The sequence below is a fragment of the Trachypithecus francoisi genome, unplaced genomic scaffold, assembly GCF_009764315.1.
Source record: "Trachypithecus francoisi isolate TF-2019V2 unplaced genomic scaffold, Tfra_2.0 Contig01705, whole genome shotgun sequence".
Classification (NCBI taxonomy): Eukaryota; Metazoa; Chordata; class Mammalia; order Primates; family Cercopithecidae; genus Trachypithecus; species Trachypithecus francoisi.
The window spans coordinates 28,311-44,387 of NW_022681450.1; the positions used below are offsets into that span (position 1 = coordinate 28,311).

The 16,077-nt window shown below is 42.3% G+C and overlaps 1 long non-coding RNA gene and 1 pseudogene across 4 annotated transcripts in view; one reads left to right on the forward strand and one right to left on the reverse strand.

Annotated features, from left to right (window-relative positions):
- Positions 1-1,064: 1,064 nt before the first annotated feature.
- LOC117075302 overlaps positions 1,065-16,077 on the reverse strand; it is a 36,701-nt gene continuing 21,688 nt past the window's right edge. Inside the window, exons 3-6 of one of the 3 annotated variants that reach the window (XR_004433949.1) lie at positions 14,911-15,042; positions 10,547-10,674; positions 4,886-5,023; positions 1,065-2,891 (exon numbers count right to left, since the gene is read on the reverse strand). This is a non-coding gene — a long non-coding RNA (uncharacterized LOC117075302). Of the gene's footprint in view, positions 2,892-4,098; positions 5,024-10,179; positions 10,452-10,546; positions 10,675-14,910; positions 15,043-16,077 lie in introns of those variants that run through there. The other 2 variants (XR_004433945.1, XR_004433951.1) reach the window with 2 other exon arrangements.
- On the forward strand, positions 11,462-12,423 carry LOC117075292 (annotated as a pseudogene). Its single transcript, XR_004433944.1, has one exon. The product of XR_004433944.1 is annotated as a protein shisa-5-like (transcript).

Here is a 16,077-nt window from a genome sequence, read left to right on the forward strand (position 1 = left end):
TTATGTCTTTGAGGAGGTTTTCAGGAGGCCTGGCATTTATACATGTTCTTAAAAGAGGGAAGACAGGTAGGAAGAAACAAGTAGTGGGAAGAATATTTGATCACATCTTGTCTTTATTCTGTACATAGAAAGAAAAAGCATTATCAGTGTAAAATCTAATAGACTTTAGTTTTAGGAGCTAGACTTAGGTTGCACACCTCAAGTTACAATTGATGTGACCCTGTTTTATGAGAGAATATACATCTTAAGATGAAGATGAAAATGAAGAGGAAAAAACCTGCTATGCACCGGGGACCTTTATCTTTGCACCTCATATAATGCTCACAATGACCCTTTAATCAGTTACTATTATCCCTCTATCCCAAAACATCAATGAACTTGTCCCTTATCTCAAAGTCCATTAAAGGTGGAACCAGGACTCAGACTCACATATTTCTGAATCTAAAACTCATGCTTCCAGCAAAAGAAACTATCAACAGAGTGAACAGGCAACCTAAGAAATGAGAGAAAATATTTAGAAACTAAGCATTTCACAAACGTATCCAAAAGATATCCAGCATCTATACAAAACTTAAATAAATTTACAAGAAAAAAACATTAAAAGTGGGCAAAGGACATGGAGAGATACTTTTTAAAAGAAGCTATACATGTGGCCAATGGCACGTGAAAAAGTTCAATATCACTGATCATTAGAGAAATATAAATCAAAACCACAAGGCACTATCTCACACCAATCAGAATGGCTAGTATCAAAAAATAAAAGTTAACATGCTGGCAAAGTTGCAGAGAAAAGAGAATGCTTATACACTGTTGGTGGCAGTGTCGATTAGTTCAACCATTGTGGAAAGCAGTGTGACAATTACTCAAAGAGCTAAAAACAGAACTACTATTTGACCCTGCAATCTCATTACTGGTTATATACCCACAAGAATATACATCATTCCACCATAAAGACACATGCACACAAATTTTCATTGCAGCATTATTTGCTACAGAAAAGACATGGAATCAACCTAAATGTCGATCAATGGAACCTGGATTTTTTTAATGTGGTACATATACACCATGGAATACTATGCATCCATTAAAAAAAAAGAATGAGATCTTGCCTATTGCAGGAACATAAATGAAGCTAGATGATAATATCCTTAGCAAACTAATGCAGGAACCAGAAAACAAAATATTGCACGTATAACTGGGCACTAAATAATGAGAACACATGAACACAAAGGGAGCAACACACTCCAGGACCTACTTGAGGGTGGAGAGCATGAGGCAAAACAAGAGAAGAAAAAATAATTATTGAGTATTAGGCTTAGTACATAATTAATGATATAATCTGTACATCAAACCCCCATGACATGGGCTTACCTACATACAGAACTACATGTGTACCCCTGAAACTAAAATAAGCATTTTTTAAAGCCACATGAATTTCAAACATCAACAGTTTAATCTCTAATCCTTCTCCAATCAAAATTTTAAGATTTGTTTTAAAAAGAAAACTTTTAATGAGCAGAATTAATTAGCTTCTGTTTTCTAAAATAATAATAAAATAAAACTCGTATTTCACTCTACACAATTGTACCTACCAGAATTCAAAGAAAGGAAAGTTGGCTGCCTGTAACAGAAATAACCATACAGACGTCAATGAAGAGACAGGGTCTGAAATGGGCCTTAGGACAAAAAACAATTAAGGAGCTTGATTTTCTGAGTCTGACCGGCAGACCCTGACCCAGTGACAGATGAACAAATATACTCAGACACAAATATCCAGTGAAAGAGCAGGCTGGGCTGCCCAGCCACTCACCCATAGCGAGAAAGTTCAGGAAAACAGTTAGCAGCACTGGCCCCAATCAGCCAGCTAAGTTTGCATTTATTTAGTACAGATTAAATGACAAACGTCTTGAGTAAACACCACTAGAGGGTAACTGATATTATCGACCTCCCGAGTAGAGAGGAACCATGCACCTGCAGATAACGAAAGGTTGTTCTTAAGACCACCTGAGTAAACTCCTCTACAATCCTATGTATCTACACCTTTGAAGAGAATTCAGCTGTCTTCAGCCAAATCTTTTACTGAAGCTATGCAACCCACACGGCCTTCCAAAAAGGTTTGTGACTATTTCCTATAACCATCTTTATAATTTTTCCTCTAAAATCTTTCCCACCACCCTGACTGAACTCCCACATATCCCTCTTTTCTGTTTCTTGTATCAGGCTCTGTTGATTGAAGAGCACAGGTGTGTGCAGCAACAGGTCTGTCAGTTGAGACGGTCATTGCTTTTATTCCAGCTGTGCATCCTAGAAGTAGCAAATCACATGAGAAAAACATAATATGCAACATTCTTTTCCAATCAAGGAGTGGCCTGTAGTGGTACTTGGCACCTCAGTTCACAGTATGCCATTACTGAGAAACCCCCCTGGGGGTAGGTTAATCCTTTCTAGCCAAGCAGTTGCATCCTTTGAGGCTGGGAAGGAACTGTCTGCCCAGGTGACAGGGCGAAAGAAAGGCGGATCTAAGATATGAGCCCAATAGAGTGTAGCAGGTACAGGTTGCAGACAAAGCGAGAGCATAAAAACAATCAATACCCTACACGAGTTGCAATGTACAAAAGAGAACATAGCCAGGAACAAATAATCTGGATTAAATGGTGTCTGTGTCCAGAGCAGGATTCATTCAGCCTCCTGAGTTGTCTTCTTCAGCATCCCCCAAGTAACGTCTGGGGCTTGTGTCCTCTGCAGAAGCCACATCTTCCCGGGCTGTGGGCCCTGTAGGGTCTTTCCTAGACTGGCTCGAGCATTTTCTTTTCATCCTTTGATGAGGACATAGTCTCCAGGCTGGTGCTGGTGTACTGGAAATTCTAGCGGTAGTGCCTGTGCTAAGAGATCTTTTATAATCTTTGTTAAAGAGCAGGTTAGTGCTTTAAGAAAAACCTGCTGTGCTTTATTTTAAGGTCCAGTTTACAGAAAAACTGGATGATACTTCTTTAGCCAATACATTTACACACAGAATTTCTTTTACAATTAACGTTTTAAAACTCACTTACACCTTCAAAACAAAAATTACACATTTCTTGCATAAATTCTTTTTTATAACATTTTTCACAATCTCTGACATACCTTAACTTTCTGACTTTGTTTTATAAACTTCCTTACTAAAGGTGCATTCTTATAACTTTCTTCATGTTTCTTTCTCTTCTTCCTACTTTATCTCTCTTTGTCTTACTTTTTGTGTCTCTCTCTGATCTGTCTCTTCTAGTCTTTCTCTTACTCATTCTTTCCCTTTATTTCTCTGTGGAGGCAAAACTGCTTTGACTTGCTTTTTACTTAAAGAAATCCTGATTAATACAAGGATCATAACCTAGCAACTGATTGCATTGTCTGTGGCCCAAATACATAATTTTACTTATTAACTGGATATAGGGAGATAGTGTTTTAGTCCTGGTATGTGAGCAACAATCCCATTCTAGAAAGCACAGTCCCAGGATCATCGATCCTATTAACCCTGTAGGGGAGTGTTTGGTGGGAAAAACAGACAACTGAACCGAATAGAGCAGGTCCATGCGATCTAGTTGCCTGTGAGAGATGGCTTGTTCTATTTCCTCAATCTCCCTTTTTGCTGCAGGGGTTAAATATCTGGGAGAATCTAGGGCTGTATTGCCCTTTAAGACAGAAAACAGGTTTTGCAACTGATAAGTAGTTATGCCCAAGATGGGGCAAAGTCAGTTTATATCACACAGAAATTTCTGATAATCATTTGAGGTATGTAAGTTGCTAGTATTTAATTTAACCTTTGGAGGTCTTACTGATGGGGAAGTTAGTATGTACCCCAGATATTTCCAATAGGAGAATATTTGTACTTTTTCAAGTGCTATAATTACACATCTTAACTGCTTTTTGTTTGTTTTGTTTTTTTTTTTTGAGATGGAGTCTTGCTCTCTTACCCAGCTGGAGTGCAGTGGTATGATCTCGGCTCACTGCAACCTCCGCCTCCCGGGTTCAAGTGATTCCCCTGCCTCAGGCACCTGAGTAGCTGGGACTACAGGTGCATGCCACCATGCCCGGCTAATTTTTGTATTTTAGTAGAGACAGGGTTTCACCATGTTGGCCAGGATGGTCTGGATCTCCTGACCTCGTGATCCGCCCGCCTCGGCCTCCCAAAGTGTTGGGATTACAGGCGTGAGCCACCGCGCCTGGCCAACTGTGTATTCTTTATGACGGGGCATATAAACTTGAAAGCGCTGGCTCTCTTGGGGCTGCCAGTAATATATCACCCATAAAATGAATAATCTTGCAATTAGAAAATTCTTTTCTACTGGGGGGCATAGCCTGATCTACATGTTACTGATACAAGGTAGGACTATTCAGTATTCCTGAGGAAGCACTTTCAAGTGAAATCAGCAAGCTGGCCTTTCATTATTAATAGCTGGTAATGTAAACGCAAAATTTTCTCTGTTGTGTTCTGTGAGAGGAATAGTATAAAAACAGTCTTTGAAGTCAGTAACAATTATAGGCCAATCTTGAGCAATCGCCATGGGGGAAGGGATCCCATAGGCTGTAAATTAGCATTAATAGCACGTTTTTCATGCAAAAATTTCCATTTGCCAGACTTCTGGGAATGAGGAAATGGGTGAATTCCAAGGGCTGTTAGATGGTTCTGTATGACCGGCTTTTAATTGTTCCTCAGCTAATTCAAGGACTCTTTGTAATTTCTCTCCTTTCAGAGGTCACTGTTCTACACAATTAAGATTTTGAGAGAGCCACATCAGGGGTAGTGGAGGAAAAACAGTGGCCATAATTATAATTTAAATTTAACGTAAATTTTAACAGAGAATTATAATTTGAGATGTTCCTTGTATACAAGGAACACATGAAATTTTACCGTGGGCTGCCTGTGGAGCCAGAGGGCAGTGACACACGTCCTGGGCAACGGTCGCACTGCGCTTGCATAGGCATCACTTTTTGTCTGCACCGCTCCCTCCTCCTACCGCTGGGCAGAGGCTGCCGGCCTTGGCGGACCCTGTCAGCTTGGGCACGAGGAGCTTTTTTCCCCGAGGCTTTCCTAAAGCTCTCCGCCTGCTTGGCTGCGCAGCTTTGAAGCTTCGCAGCTTCGGCTTCTAATGCCTTTTCTTATCTCTTTATAAACATACACCTGATTGCCTTTTTGATTTTGCATCACTGGGCAGAGGCTAAAAGCTCCCCTCCTAATGCCGCTTGCTTAAGACAGGGTCTCATAGCTCTAGCATATGCCTTGTCTTTCTTCTTATTTACTGGAGGAGGGGGCTCAGGCAAAACCTCCCTTTCCTCTTTGTTATTTTGGCCAGGTGATAGTGAGGCTGAGGGACTCAGGGGTGGTAAAGTAGGTGACGGTTCTTTCTCCTTCCCCTTTTAGGCTCTTCTGTGTATAATGGGACCAGATTCGCCCTCACTAAAGCCCATAGCATTAAAGATTATACTGGAACCCATTGCTCTTGCATATGAGGTCAGGGAATCAAGACCATCCTGGCTAACAAGGTGAAACCCCATCTCTACTAAAAATACAAAAAAAATAGCCAGCTGTGGTGACAGGCACCTGTAGTCCCAGCTACTCAGGAGACTGAGGCAGGAGAATGGCCTGAACCCAGGAGACGGAGGTTGCAGTGAGCCGAGATCGTGCCACTGCACTCCAGCCTGGGTGACACAACAAGACTCTGTCTCAAAAAAAAAAAAAAAAAAAGATTTCTTCCCACTTGTTCCCAAAGCTCTATGTCTAGCTTACCTTCTTTCGGGAATCATGGGTTAAGGGATGCAATTTGCAATAGGTCCCTTAATTGAGCCTACAAAACTGAGGCTCTAGTGGCTTTAAGCAGCTGATTGATATACTTTTAGCAGCAGTATACTTTTAGATACTGCTTCTCTTGTGCTGATAACTGTTGTCCCATGATAAAACCCTACCCTGAACAGTTCCCTCGAACTTGGAGATTCCAAGCGGGCACCGATGACCTACTGACTTACAGACTTATCAACTTACTGGCTTACCAACCACAGTCTTCTCCTTAGTTGTTGAGGGTTCTGTCACGATTATTTGCAGCTATACCTCAGACCTAGGCACCAACTTGCCAGGTCCTCACATGGGGCCCCAACTGTCTGGGTCCGACCGGCAGACCCTGACCCAGCAATGGATGAACAAATACACTCAGACACAAATATCCAGTGAAAGAGCAGGCTAGGTGGCCCTGTCACTCACCGATACCGAGAAGGGTCCAGTAAAGAGTTAACAGCAGAGGCCCTAATAAGACAGTGAAGTTCACATTTATTTAGTACAGATTAAATGACAAAGGTCTTGACTAAACACCACTACAAGGTAATTGACATTGCTGACCTCCTGGAGAGTAGTTCCCCGAGCATAAGATCAAATGTTGGCTTTAGGACCGCCTGAGTAAACAAGCTATTTAGATAAACTCCTCTACATTCCTGTGTATCTATGCCCTAAGCTTTTAAGATAATTCAGCTGCCTTCAGCCAAACCTTTTACTGAAGCTATGCAAACCCCCAGACTTCCAAGAAAGTTTGTGACTATTTCCTATAACTATAATTTTTCTTCTAAAATATTTCCCACCACCTTGACTGAAGTCCCACAGTTGAGAAGACAGGGAAGGCACCATATAAGCAAGAAAAAATTTGAACAAGTTTGGCCATAAGAAAGTAAAATGTTGGTCAGGTCTTTCAACACAGATAAAAAAAAAAAGAAGGGAGATTCAGGCCATGTTATGAGGGCACTGAATGGCAGCCTACGTAATGCTAACTTCATCCTACAGATAAGAGAAGTCACTGGAAAGCTTTAAGAAGGTCACAAACATGACAAACAGGATTTCCAGGAAGATTACTCTGACCAGTATTAGGCAAGATAAGTTGGGAAATGATCTTCAACTTTGGCAACTTAATAGAAATAATAAAAGATCCATATTTCTTTTTTTTTAAGTTTAATTTTGAAATAATTTCAGACTTTCAAAAATGTTCCAAAAATAGGCAAAGTCCTCATATGCTTTTCATTCAACTTCCCCAAATATTAACATTATAGATATGCACCTAATAATCAAAATCAATAAATGATTATTAACACTGTAAAATGAATGCCTATACAGTCCTTATCCAAATCCCCTCTATCTTCTGACTAATGTCCTCTTTCTGGACCAGGATCCAATCTAGTATCACATATTGCTCTTCGTTGTACTGTTCTCTCAGTCTCCTTTAATCTGGGAAAGTTAGAATTTACCTTTAAGAGCTTCACATTTTTGAAGAGTATTGGTTACTTATTTTGTAGAATGACCCTCAGTTTGGACTTTTCTAATATCTTCTCATGATTAAACTCAGGTTATACACTTTGTACAAGAATACCACAGGGATGATGCTGCACCTTCCCCATCCATTATATTACAATGCCCTAAGATGTCATTATCTCTGATTACTGGGGATGTTAACTTTGATTACTGGGCTAAAGTTCCTCCACTTCAAAATGACCCTTTTCCTTAAAAGCATTTTTAAGCAACCAATACCTGGGCCACACCACACATCAGCCAAATCAGATATACTTGAGGGATGGTACAGGCATTGGTAGGCTTTAAATGCCCTACAAGTGACTCTAATCAGTATCTGGAGTTGGAAACCTATGGCTTAGACAGTGAAGATGAGAATCCTGAAAATCAGCTAGGAGACCATTCCTAGGACTTCTCTTTAAAAAAAAAAATCTAATTCTAAACAAAAGCAAATACATCTGGATTTTGGTATGGATATATGGTGGAGAAATAGAGGAAAAAATAGAAATCACCTGATGAGGAAAGAGATGAATGAGTAGACTGCAGTCCAATTTAAAAAAAAAAAAAGGCAGAATCAGGTGTGATGACACTTGCTTGTAATTCCAGCATTTTGGGAATGTAAGTGGGCAGATCACTTGAGCCCAGAAGTTTGAGACCAGCCTGGGGTTTCACCAGCCTGGGTAAAACCCCATCTCTACAGAAACAAACACAAAAAATTAGCTAGGCATGGTGGCACCTGCCTATGATTCCAGCTACTCAGGAGGCTGAGGCAGGAGGATCACTTGAGCTCACAAGGTTGAGGCTGCAGTCAATTATGATCTCGCCATTGCACTTCAGCCTGGGTATGAGAGTGAGACCCTCTCTCTTTAAATTTAAAAAAAAAAAAAAAAAAACGTAAAAATAATGTTCTAAGGTCAGATCTAGTACAAAAACTGCATCTTATTCTGTGATATTTAGATGCTATTACTAAAATAGAACATGGAGGTGTTTCCATGTGAATACCTGAAAGATTCTATACTTTTTATGCAGCTGCATCATATTCTATTGTGTAGATATAAGGTAACCTGTTTAATTAGCATTGTGCTGGTGAAAGTCTAGGTTGTCCCCAATATTTTGCTGTTAAACAAACAATACAGTGAATAACCCTGATTAGGTGTCATTTTTATGACTGGGACTGTGATACATTTTTCCCAGTAACGTTTGGGAGGCAAAAATATATATTTTTTAAATTTTCACATGCATTAAGAAATTTTACTCTACAAAGTTTGCACATATTTTTATGTTCCAAGAAAAGTAGGGGAGGGTAATATCACCTCAGTTGCTCTCACACAAAGGTCTCGAGTGCCAGGACCTTTAGGGACACAGGCACAAGGTCATATCTCTGGTGCCCACACAAGGCAGGGGCATCTGGATCCTGGAAAGCTCCAGGAAAGGTGAGGGTGCCCTCTAGAGGACACCTTGCTAAGGATCAGAAAGGGGCCAAGGAAGTCAAGAGATTACAGCAGGTCTTAAACTAAGGGCAAGTTCAAGTGGAGGGCATTCAGGTTCAAGGAGTAAGCTGAGGTGAGAAAGTGGTAGAAACTGATGGAAGGAGAAGGTAAAAAGCTCCAGGGAAGTTAGGGGATGCACATCAGGGCTCTCCACTCCTCAGCATTGAACTTTGTAGTGGTCATGCGGGTGGGGCTCTGTGAGCTCTAGAATGTTCAACACTATCTGGGGACTCTACCCAATCAAGGCCAGCAGGACTCCCTCCCCCAGCTCTGACAGCCAGAAATGTCTCCAGACTTTGCCAAATGCTTTTCCCAGTGAAAAAACTGCCCCTGGCAGAAGCATTAATCTACACTAATCTATAAAAGCAAATCACCACTAAAATCCATCACCTCTTGGTAGAATTACAAGTGTGAGACGGGTAAAATAGAGGTCTTCAATAGCTATTGAAATGACTTTTACTTAATCAGCAATTTGATGTCCCAGAAGGCATGTTTAGAGGTGATGCCACATGGCTGCCTGTACCTCACAGCAGAAAGGGTATGGGTTTTCCAAGGGTCTGTAACCATGAACTGGAAATGTCTGTAACTGTGAAAGGGAATGACACTCACTGGGTTACTTTAAAAAGTGGGATGTAGGGAATTCTGTAGATATTGGGAGAAAAAATACACAACATAAACCTAAATCCCATTCTGATTCTCTCACCATCTTAGGGCCATCTTGGCTACCTATGAATAGTAGTATAGGGATTTTTGTATATTTTCAAAATTATATACTGTCGGGTCATTTTTAAAATATGAACAAATCCCAAACTGGACCAAGTAACTGGACACTGCTGGAGTCTCACTTTTGGCCAGGAGAGCTGACAACATCCTGCTCCCCCTGGCCTGGACACTGGCTCAGGGGACTAAATGCTCTCTTATTAGGGAGAAAGAAGATGTTTCGAACAGTCTCATCATGCACCCATTCACCTCTCACACCGTTGACCTCTCAAACCTCTTGCCCACTCTTGTATTTCATTCTTAATTTACTGAGCTCTATTTATGTCCCTCATCCATTCCAATATGTGGTGGGTCCAGGTGGTGGCCTCTGCCCATGATTTTGTAAAAAAAAAGAAGACTCTCAAAATTACTTTCCCTGACACCTCCTTAAACTGACCTCCACCTGCAGCCCTATGATCATTACCAGCAGCATTTGGACACTTTTTCTGGTAGACAGATGCTTTCCCTCTCTCATTAGGAAATCTGACTCTCTCCACCTTGCATAAAGATTTCCCAGTAGAAATGAACACAGAGATACTGCCTGTGTGCTGTGTGTTCCCAAAGGAAATGGTTTCTATAAGAACATATGAAAGCTGCAATCATAGAAAAGATCACTTAAAACATGCATTATGTAGATGATTCTCACCATTCCTTTAAGAGATACATTGTAAAACATGACATTAATAATTATTCTAGAAGAATAAAGCATGCATACTGTTTTCTTAATTTTAATAAGGTGGTTCCTCCCATGTGCCCAGGCTGGGCCTCTGAACAAAATTCTCCATCTTCAGTGGCAATGCCTGAGAGGATGACAAGGAATTAGGCCTGATATGCAGCCATTCCTGTCCACCCTGCCCCTGCTGCAGGACAGTGCCAGCCCAGGGCCCAAATCTTCTGCTGAAGAGCTGAGAGAGAAAATGGAATATCCAAAGCCTCTAACCTTTTTCCAGTCAACTGCAATGGGTGCCAGTGCAGTCCATTTTCCCCTGAGGACACCCACCTGCTGGTCTTTGGCTTCTAAGAGTCAAACCTCTCTGGCTTCTCTGGGTCCTGGCTGCTGCCACTCTGCTGAGCCCTGCTCTTTCCCATGGGGGTCACTCCCCTGCCAGGCACGTCCTCCAGCTCCAGCTGACAGGTCAGCCAACACAGAACCAAGAGAATGAACAAAGATTTCAATATCTAATATGTCCAGCAGCGATGCAACTTGTAAAAAAAATAAAGAAGTACAGATGCACACAGCTCCACTGACAACATTGTGTCCCAAAGCAATGTCTTCTGTGCCCCTCATTAAGGAGCTCACTGTCCCTCACCACATAGGCAAGTGCTTCCAGGGTCTCTCAATTCCTCAACGGGAGGCAACACACATTTTAACACAGTACCTCAGCAAAGGAAGTGGTGATAATTTACCTACTTTGATAAAGTTCCTGAAAAGATCCCTAGACAGCAAAATTTCCTGCTGAAAGAACACAGAAAAGGCTTTTCCAGTTGCAAAACATTGACCTCCTTGCTTTTCAAAAAAGTACCCTTGAAATAGCCAAAACAATTTTGCCAAAACAAATTGCAGAACTTGAACTTTCTTATTTGAAATTTCACAAAACATTACAACTATTAAAAACAGAAGCTGCTGGCATAAGAATACAAATAGGGACCAAAGGGATAGAATTGAGAGTCCAGAAATAAATCTTCACCCTTATAGTTCATTGCTCTTGCATAAGGGTGTCAAGATAATTTAATGGAGGAACAATCATCCTCTCAAATAACGGTGCGAAAACAATTAGATAACCACATGCAAAACAATAAACTTAGAGAACTATGCTTCCAACCATATCAAACGAGTATCTAAAAATAGATCAGTGAGTTAATTATAAGATCTATAACCATAAAAATATATTAGAAAGAGACATAGGAGGTGCTTCCTGTGCCCGACATCATATGGAGTAGATTTGCTTTCCTTTTCTCCGAAAGGGGAGGAAGTTGAATCTGAGTGGCCCACGATGGGAAGAGGGGAAGCCCAGGGGTACAGGAGGCCTCTGGGTGAAGACAGAGGCTAACATGGGGTTCGGAGCAATCTTGACCGTTGGCCTGACCATCTTTGTGCTGTCTGTCATCACTATCATCATCTGCTTCACCTGCTCCTGCTGCTGCCTATACAAGACCTGCCGCTGACCACCACATCCAGTTGTCACCACCACCACATCCACCACTGTGGTGCACACCCCTTATCCTCAGCCTCCAAGTGTGCCGCCCAGCTACCCTGGACCAAGCTACCAGGGCTACCACACCATGCCGCCTCAGCCAGGGATGCCAGCAGCACCCTACCCAATGCAGTACCCACCATCTTACCCGGCCCAGCCCATGGGCCCGGCAGCCTACCATGAGACCCTGGCTGGAGGAGCAACCGTGCCCTACCCTGCCAGCCAGCCTCCTTACAACCCAGCCTACATGAATGCCCTGAAGGTGGCCCTCTGAGCATCCCCCGGCCTCTCTGGCTGCCACTTGGTTTTGTTGTGTGTGAGTGGTGTGCAGGCACGGTTCCTTATGGCCCAGGCGTGCTGTGGGTGTGTTGCCTGTATATGTGGGTTCCTCTGATGCTGAGGAGGTGGGGAACAATCCTTGCCAGAGTGGGCTGGGACCAGACTTCGTTCTCTTCCTCACCTGAAATTATGCTTCCTAAAATCTCAAGCCAAACTCAAAGAATGGGGTGGTGGGGGCACTCTGTCAGGTGGCCCCTGAGAGGTAGGGGTTTCTCCAGGGCACATCTGGAGTTCTTCTCCAGCTTACCCTAAGGTGACCAAGTATGGCCTGTCTCACCAGGATGGTGCGGCTTTCTGTATGATGCAGATGTGTCCCGGTTTCGGCAGCATAGCCAGTTGCTGCTCGAGGTGACGCAGGCAAAGCTTGGGATCTGACCAAGTTGGGCTTTGATCCTTTAGGCAGATGTCCCATTGCTCCCTGGAGCCTGTGTCATGCCTGTTGGGGGTCAGGCAGCCCCCTGATGCCAGAACACCTCAGGCAGAGCCCTACTCACCTGACAGCTGTCTGCCTGGACTGTCCCCTGTGCCTGCATCTTTCCTGGGACCACCCGGAGGGCCACATCCACACACAGCTTAGCTGCCCACAGGGAGCTCTGCTGCCCTTGCTGGCCCTGCCCTTCCCACAGGTGAGCAGGGCTCCTGTCCACCAGTACACTCAGGTCCCTTCCCTGCAGTGTTTTCATTTTATTTTAGCCAAACATTTTGCCTGTTTTCTGTTTTAAAACATGATAGTTGATATGAGACTGAAATCCCAGGGTTGTGGAGGGAAATTGGTTCAGAGGAGACGGACAACCTGGCAACTGTGAGTCCCTGCTTCCCCTGACACCAACCTCATGGAATATCCAACTCCTTACCCCAGTCCAGGGTGTTCTGGCAGCAGGGACACCTGGGCCAAGGGGCCATCTGGACCAAAGGTGGGGTGTGGGACCATGGATGGTAGCTCTGGCCCAGACATGAATACTTCAGTGTTCCTCCTCCCTCTATTAGTGTTTCACCAGAGCTGTCTTAGCTTCGAATCTGCTGTGTTTCTGAGTCTACGGTCTGTACTCTTGTTTATAATAAATGCAATTGTTTGGAAAAACAAAAGAAAGAGACATAGGGGTAAAACTTAATGACCTCAAATGTGCAATGCATTCTCAGGTATGACCCAAAAGCATGACAAACAAAAAGGAAAAACAGATAAACTGGGCTAAAGATGCAAGCCTTTCGTGCATCAAAGGATATTATCAAGAAAATAAAAAGACCAAACACAGAATGAGACATAATAGTTGCAAATCACATAGACAATGGTTTCATGCCCACAATATATAAAGAACTGCTACAACTCAATAACAAAAAGACAAACCACCCAATTTATATAAATGGGCAAAGGACTCAAATAGACATTTCTTCAAAGAAGATATGCAAATCATCAAGAGGGACATGAAAAGAAACTCAACATCATTAGTCATTAGGAAAATACAAAGTCAAAACCACAATGAGATCCCACACTACACCTACAAATATGGCTACCATTCTTTTAAAATGTTAAATAACAAGTGAAAGCCTTATGTAGAATTTGGAATCCTCATACATTGCTGGTGAGATTATAAAAAGGTACAGCCACTAGGAGAAACAGTTGTGCTGTTCCTCAAGAAGCTAATCATAGAATTCTCATATGAAACAGCATCCATTCCTAGGTATATACCCAAAGAATTGAATCCAGGGACTCAAACAGGTACTTACATGGGAATGTTGATTGCAGCATTACTCACAAAAATAAAGTGTGAAAACAATCCAAGTGCTCATTAACACATGAATAAACAAATGTGGTGACACATACGACAGAATGTTAATCTGCCATAAAGAGGAACAAAACTCTGACACACATTGGAACATTCATAGACCTTGAAAACATTATGGTAAGTGAAATATGCCAGAAGCAAAATGACATATGTGTATGATTCCATTTATATGAAACATCAAGAACAGGTAAATTCATAGAGACAGAGAGTAGACTAGAGATTATCAAGGTCTAGGGTGGAAAAAATAGGGAGCTATTACTTAAAAGATAAAGACCTTTAGTTTAAAATGATAAAAATTTTCTAGGATAAATAGTGGTGATGGTAATGTAACACTGTGTGTGTGGTTAATTTTATTTGATTGCACATTTTATAGTGGTTACAATGGCACATTATATATAAATATATGTATATTTATACAAATATTTATACATATATTAAATTTATATAAATATATATTAACATCTAACATATATAAATATGCATGTGCGTCTGTATATACACTCTGTCATAACTTTTTGAAACATCTTTGCTGAAAAACAAATTCACTATGTAAAACATACCCACCCTGATCAGATAGCTTTTATATACTTACATGCAGACTCTTTATTACCTTATCCACAGAGTGATACAAGAATTTAGAGACATGAGACTGCCCAGCCAACAATGCATACAAAACATAAATGTATTTGCAAAGACACTGAGAGTTAATCTGGGGTATAGACGTCAGCACTGCCAGGAAACACACCCTTGCTGGGGATTCTGACTTTATCTGATCCAGCCCACTATCTAGATCTTGTTGTGGGGTTGGGGCAGGGGAGGTCATGAAGCCTGTCCTCTGGACACTCTGTGTGAGCACACAAGACCCTTCATTAGGTCTCCACACACAGCCCTGACCATCAGGCATTGTGAGGAGGACTCTAGAACAGGCTCAGGAATCAGGCAAGAGAATCAGCTACAAAGAGGAACACAAGTTGAAAGAGCTGGTTGCTGACATGGAGCAGAATTCCCGTAATTCACAGGTCCAGCCAAGTCAAAAATGCCCCCACCTTGTGATCCAGGCAGCCCTGAGAAACAGCTTTTTCCCACAGCCTCCTCCGTAGTAACACATCAGGGTTCCTCATTATCAAGCTTCCAGAGAGGGCAGGAACCTGGACAGCGCCCATTCCATCAGACTGCCCCTGGAGATGGAGGTCACTCAGATGAGAATCAGTTTCACAGATGGTCCAATGGGACCGATGGGTCCCAGGATTCAAACCCTTGGCTCCAGCAGCTCAAGCTTCCATTACTGCACAGGAACCCCAGGTGATATTGGAAATTAAAAGAAGGGTGGACCTCCTTCTGGACACTGGAGCCAGCCTCTCTCCTCTCTAATCCAGGCCTCCCCTCTTCCTGTAGCATGACTGTGATAGACATCTCAGGAAAGGTTCTAACCTGATGGTTTTCTCAACCCCTTAGTTGTAGAGTGGGAGACCTATTATTTATACATGCCTTCTTAAGTATGTCTGAAAGTTCCACTGCTTTATTAAGTAGAAATATTTTTACTCACGTAGGGGCCAACATCCTTATAGCCCCAGGATAAATACTTTGTCTCCCCCAGTGGAAGCTAATACTAACCCAGAAGCGTGGGCAGTTCAAGGAAGAATAGGTTGAGTCCTCCTCAAACCCTATAACAGCCCCTGTGACACCCCAATATTAGAAATGCAAAAACTAAAAGGGGAATGGACACTAGTTCAGGACCTCTGCCTCGTTAATAAGGTCATAGTCCCAATTCATCCTGTGGTCCCTAATCCCTATATCTTGCTAACTCAAATACCTGGGGGAACTAAATTGTTCACAATCCTAGATATAAAGGATGGCTTTTTCTTTATACCATGACATCCTCACTCTCAATACTTGTTTGCCTTTGAAGATCCCTCTGGCCAGACCACCCAGTTAACATGGATGGTGCTGCCTCAGGGATTTTGAGATAGTCCTCACTTCTTTTGACAGGCACTGTCAAAGGACCTCTCTGAGTTGTCCCATCCTCAGGTCAGGGTCTTGCAATATATGGGTGATATGCTCCTCTGTGCTGCAACTGAGGAAGCTTCTCAGGAAGGTACTGAAAACTCTTCTTAATTTCTTAGCAGACAGAGAAGATAAGGTTTCAAAATCCAGGACCCAGCTTTGCCAAACCTCAGTGAAGTACCTAGGCTTAATATTGTCTGAAAGGACCA